This window comes from Fukomys damarensis, unplaced genomic scaffold (genome assembly GCF_012274545.1).
Source record: "Fukomys damarensis isolate Sample0158 unplaced genomic scaffold, DMR_v1.0_HiC HiC_scaffold_22, whole genome shotgun sequence".
Classification (NCBI taxonomy): Eukaryota; Metazoa; Chordata; class Mammalia; order Rodentia; family Bathyergidae; genus Fukomys; species Fukomys damarensis.
This window is the reverse complement of record NW_022900934.1, coordinates 11,828,270-11,834,405: the sequence shown is the minus strand read 5'-3', so window position 1 is coordinate 11,834,405 and position 6,136 is coordinate 11,828,270.

Genomic DNA, 6,136 nt, shown 5'->3' with positions numbered 1-6,136 from the left:
CCGCCTTTCAAGGGCAAGGTCCTGAGTTCAATCCCCAGTACCACAAAACAAAACAACCCCACAAAACGAAACAAGCCAAACAAACAAACATGATGCAATCTGGTGAGGCCAGTGGCTCAGGCACATAGGTCTACCTATTTGGGGGCCGAGACAGGATACTGCTTCAACAAGAGTTTGAGACCAGCCTGGGCAGCGTGCAAGATGTCATCTCAAAACAAAGCAAAACAGAAAAACAAACAAAAACAAAATTCTAGACTCCTCTAACAACTCTTAAACATGGGTGTTACAGCGTTGCCATTGTACAGGTGAAAAAAACAGACCTCCAGAGAGTTTAATTTACCCAGGGTCACAACTGATATGGGGGGAGCCAGGATTTGAATCCAGGGAGCTGATTCTAGGGACTTCCAGGTCAGCTGCTCCGCTAAATTGTCCGGGTGACACATTTTTATTAAGCACCGCCACTGTGCCAGGGAATGAAATAAAATGTTAAGCAAAACCAGACCTAGTCCCGGCTCTCATATTGCTGATGATACGGCGAGGAAGCCCATTAGTTAGCTCACCACAAATGAAAATCAAATTGCAGGGCTGGGAATTTAGCTCAGTGGTCCTGTTGTCTGCCGTGCAAGCGCAAGGTCCTGAGTTCGATCCCTGCTGCTGCCCCCGCCAAAGAAAATCAAATTGCAACTGAGTCTAGTGCTCCAAAGGAGAATTGCTTCCATCGTGATTACAAGCGCCTTTTACCAAAAAAGAAGAAGGAGAAGGCGGAATTGCTTTCACTGTGCCAGGCACTACAGGACATGCTACGATCCTAAGTACTTGTGAAGCCAGGGCAGGAGAATTGCAAGTTCGAGACCAGCATGGGTGATTTAGTACGACTCTGTTTCATATTAAAGCTGGACTTCCTGTAATCCTAGCAATTGGCCAGCTGAGGCCAGAGGATTGTGAATTTTTTTTTTTGAGACAGGGTCTTGCTATGTAGCTCAGGCAGGCCTTGAACTCTCTGTGTAGCCCAGGCAAGCTTGGAACGCATGATAATCCTCCTGCCTGACCCTCCCAAGTTCTGGGATTTCCACGCCTGGCTAAAGGATTGTGAATTTGAGGCCAGCTTGGGCTACACAGCAAATTCAAAGCTGACCCGGATTGTACATTGAGACCCCGTCTCAAAAGAAAAAAAATGAAGAAAAGAAAAGAAATGGAAGAGGAAAAAGGACTAGGAACATAGCTCAGCGGCAGAGCACTTGCTTGGCATACATGAGGGCCTGGGTTTAATCTCCAGGACTGCAAAACGTTGGAGGGGGCAAGGCAGGAGGGAGAAAAAGGAGAAGAAGGAAGAGAGCTTGACAATTTAGTGTCTGGAGTGAGACAGAGCAGCCTGGAGGCCCAGCAGCAGGGGATGTGTCTTTGTCCTACAGCACAATAGGAAGCTGTTCGAGAGTCTCGCACTGTACTGGGCTGGGAGTGGAAGCCACACGGCTGCATGGGAGCCACGCAGGAGGCGCATGGCCACGAGAGGCAGGGCTGGCGGTGGACAGAAATGGAGAGTTGCTGTTGTGTGGGAGGCGATATTAGCAGGACACCATGACTGTGGGGCTTGGGGAGGGGTTGAGGAGGAGAGAAATCAAGGATGCCTGGGTCCTCGAATGGCGGTGTCATCTACAGAGTTGCAAGAGAGAGAATGGTGTGAGGTCGAATCTATGTTTAGGAAGTAGAATAGTTAGATCTTGGAAGTTGGTTTGATGTTAGGTGTGAACGGAGATAGCAGCATTGAGTTTGGAAAGGTATAACTTGACGTGACTGTATTATTAAAAGCAGTTGCCTCAGTGGGTATAGCTCAGGAGTCGAACATTTGCCTAGCATGCAGGAGTCCTGGGTTCTGTTCCTAACACTAAAAATATATATATATACTAAAAAATGAAATTCCCCCACTAGCTATAATGTGAATGCTCAGTAGCTGCACATGGCTGGTGGTCACCACCCTGGCCCATGCGGACGTTTTCATCACTGCTGTAAGCTGCACAGAACAGTGTTGCCCTGGCCATGGGCATTTGTCGATGTTCTGTAGTGAACCAAGCCTTTAATCGTGTGTGATGGAACTGTGCTGCTCTTCTAAGGGCTCAAGGCAGTTCTCAGAACGTTGGTGCCTACTATGCCGTTCCAAGGTGGGGCGACTCAAAATGTGGACCGGACTGATTCCGCTTGTAAACTATCCCTTCCTTACCTGCTCATGACGATAGAAGTACAGAAATGGATCACAAGCATTCAGAATGTTTGCTGGCAAACTGACATTGCCTCAACATTTTTATTATATTTTACAAAAATATCAGTCTGCCATGGGCTGGATATTTTAAATGCTGGTCCAGGCCTGGTGTACACACCTGTAATCCCAGCACTCCGGGAGGCCGAGGCAGGAGAATCATGATTTCGAGGCCAGTTTTTTGTTCTGTAAAAAGTATGGGGCTGCTCTGGACTGCATAGTGAGACCGTGTCTCAACAAACAAAAACGCTTGTCCTTCGGTAAGAGTGGTGTGGGAAGCACTGTTCCTAGCTATGGGGTGTGGTTCCTGCTCTGAGGACCCCAGGTCAGGGTGGAGGGAGCGAGAGTGATCTGTAATCCGGCACAGTGGAGGAGAAATTGGCACGCACACTTGACACACACCCGAAACACACAAGGACCTGCACTCCCTCATCCATTCATCTCGTGCTGACTGAGCACCTGCCCTGTGCCAAGCACTGGACCGGGGATGCAGTGCTAAGTAGGAGAGCTGAGGTCCTTCTGGAGCTCACAGCTAAGACAGACTCCAAGGAGTTCACCAAACAAATACCTGAGATGGTTTCAAGGGGTGCCGAGAACCCTGAGGTGAATCAGAGAGGGATGGGACACAGAGGATCTGCAGGGTGGCTCTGTTGGTTTGTGAGGTAATCAACATGGGAATCTCCAGGGAGGTGTCTTTTGAGCAGAATCTGGAGGATGAGAAAGAGTCAGTCATGCATGAGGCAGAAGGAGAAGCATCCCAGGCAGAGGGAGCAGCCAGTGCAAAGGCCAGGGGGTGGGGGTAGATGTGAGACTGGCTGTGTGAGGGACAGTGAAAGGGCAGTGTGGCGGGAGCACAGGGAGCAAGGAGGAGAGCAAGAGCAAGAGGAAGCAGAGCTGGGAAATAGGCCGGGACTAAAGCGCGCACGTTGCCTATGTCAGGATTTTGTTCTAAGTGTACGGCCGAATTGAAGCAAGGCCCATAGCAGTACCATTTGAGTTCTTAAAAGATTTCTGTCCCGAGCAGCAGGAATGCGAGCAGAGGCAAGAGTAAAATCAGAGAGACCAGTGGGAATGTCACTGATGAGGTGTGAGGAGGAGCCCCAAAGAGGAGATGGGGACCTCAACTTGGTTCTTGACTCACATCACAAATAAAGAATTTCAGGCTGTATCAGTGAGATATAGAAATGTTTATCAGACAAAATTAGAAAGTAAGGGAGGCTGGGAGAAGCCTCTTCCTGGAGTAACTGGAGGGCCTGGCTGTGTTGCAGGGGTTCGGTGGCCACTCACAAAAACGTGAGGCCAGCTTTTGTGGGTTGGCTTTGTGGATTTTGTGGGCCGGTGGGTCACTGTCTCAGTTCCGGCTGCCGGAGCTCTGGAGGAATCCTCATGGTCCCAGGGGCATTTGTTTCCCAGGGGGTGACTGTCTTTGCCTGTGATGGCTCCTGTTTGGAGGACGGGAACCTCAGGGGTGCTCTGCAAGGCTCTGCCTTTCCCGGAACTGAGGTGACTAGGGGGTTTGGAGACTTCTAGGTGTCCCTCTAGGGGGTGTGGAACTGGATGTTGTGAATGCTGGCAAGTGAGTGTCCCTGCAAGCCCTGAAAATGACTTTAGCTGCTCTCATCCTGGTGTCCTCAGTCTTTTTTGTGTGTGTGTGTGGTACCGGGGATTCAACTCTGGTCCTTGCACTTGCAAGGCAGGCAGCGGAACTACTGAGCTAAATCCCGCCCCCACTGGTGTCCTCAGTCTCGAAGGGGGCTGAGATAGGCTAGATAAATTTTGAGCTAATAAGCCTCGTTTGGGCAGCTTTTCCTAAAATATTAACACTGCTCTGTGCAGAGCCAAGTAGGATCTGATCCCAAGGGAGATGGGGACTTGAATTTGAACTTGGTGGGATGGAAGCAAAAAGAGGTAGAAAGAAGATGAATCACGTCACATCAAGCCTCTGCTGTCCATTGTCTGGAAGAAAGGATTTCATTGGGGTAACTGGATGGACTTCAGGAGGCTGATGCAAGTTTTTGGTTACGTGTCACATTCTCATGAGAATGGTTTTTCCATTCTGGAAAGGTACATCTTCCTTTAGGATCTGTGGGTTAAGATACACTGGGCTAAGGAATAACACCAGGAAAGTGTTAGCCGTTCTTCATTCCCAAGCTTCTGTATCTGAAGCCAGAGTATAAAACTCACAACCATTACAACCCCCACTTAAAGCCATCCCAGCTGTCATCCAAAAAATAAGCATCGGTGAGGATGTGGAGAAATTGGAACCCTCGTACATTATTGGTAGAAATGGAAAATGATGCAGCTTTTGTAGAAAACAGTTTTGTGGTTTCTCAGAAAGCCAAGTATAAAATTATCATATGACCCAGCCATTTCATCCTAAGTCTGTACTCAAAAGAACAAAAAACAGGGACTCAGGCCTTTGTACCACAGTGTTTATTCCACATTGTTCACAAAGGGTAGAAACAATCCAAGTGTCCATCAACAGATAAATAAATAAGCAAAATGTGGTTTACACAAGCAATACACCATTATTCAGCTGTAATTTTTCAATTTTTATTTTTTTATTAGTCCATATTTGCAGGGCATAATGATTGCATTCCTCATGGGGAATTGGTACGTGTACATAACAGCTTAATTCTTATTTATCTCCTTCCCTTCTCCTCTCTCCTCCTCCCTTCATCTCTTGCTACAATATGGATAAAAACATTATGCTAAGAGCACAAGCCAGACACAAAAGGACAGTTATTGTATAGCGTCCTTTACACGAACCATCTAGGATTGGTGGAATCATAGATGAAGAAAGTGGATTAGAGGTTACCATGGTCTGGGGAGAGTAGAGTGGGAATGTAATTGCTTAATGGTTACAATGTTCCTGTTTAGGGTGATGAAACGGTTTTGGAAACAGTGGCTATGGCTGTAAAATATCATGAGTGGATTAATGCCATCAAATTGTACCCTCAAAAATGAAAAAAAATTGCGATAAAATGGCCAATGGAAACTAGTTGTCTGATACCGCTACGACTGTTGTAGGTGGAACATGATTAGGAAGGGCGGATAGGTGCTATCAGGTGACTTCATATAGGAAGTGATATGTAAAGGAAAGTTGCCTGCAGGAGACACAAGAGCAGACTTTAAGATTTCGTAAGTGAATGAGAGGAAGCCCCGCATGGTAGTGCACGCTGGTAATTCCATCACTCAGGAGGCCGAGGCAAGAAGATTGCTGTGAGTTTAAGGCTAGCCTGGGTCACACAGTGAGTTCAACACCAATACAAATAAAACGAGTGGATGAGAGGAAAAATTATCAGTAAACTCTGAGTCCCTTTCCCTAAGAACCCTGCTGCCACTGCCTAGTTTATAATCTTGACTGTTAGTAATTGGCTCTGTGACCTTGGGACCTCTGTGAGGCTCCAGTCTCATCTGTAAAATGGCAACAGTAATGGATACCTGCAGGCCATGGGTTTTGTAAGGATTCAACTAGTGAATATGTGTAAAAGTACTTAGATCAGTTCTAGCACTTAGTAAACACGTCTGTAGTTCTTACGTTCATTTTCATGAAAGTGAATATCGTGGAAAGTAAAAATCACTTATTTAGAAGTGCTAACCATTCATTGTATTTTCTGCCACAAGTTTTTAACGAACGTACAGATAATAGAGCTTAGCAAAGCACATCTTCTCTCTTTCTTCTTCCAGACGTCTTGCAAACTGCGCAGATGTCTACGGTTTTCTGAGCCTCGTCCTAGACAATGGAATTTTAAATAAAACCACGCCCCCTCGATGTCGTCGCCACATGAAACCACGCCCAAAATTTACGCATGCGCGCTCTAGGTGTGTGGTAGGCGTGGGCCGCGAGGGCGGTAAAAGGAAGTTATGTCAGCAGTGACC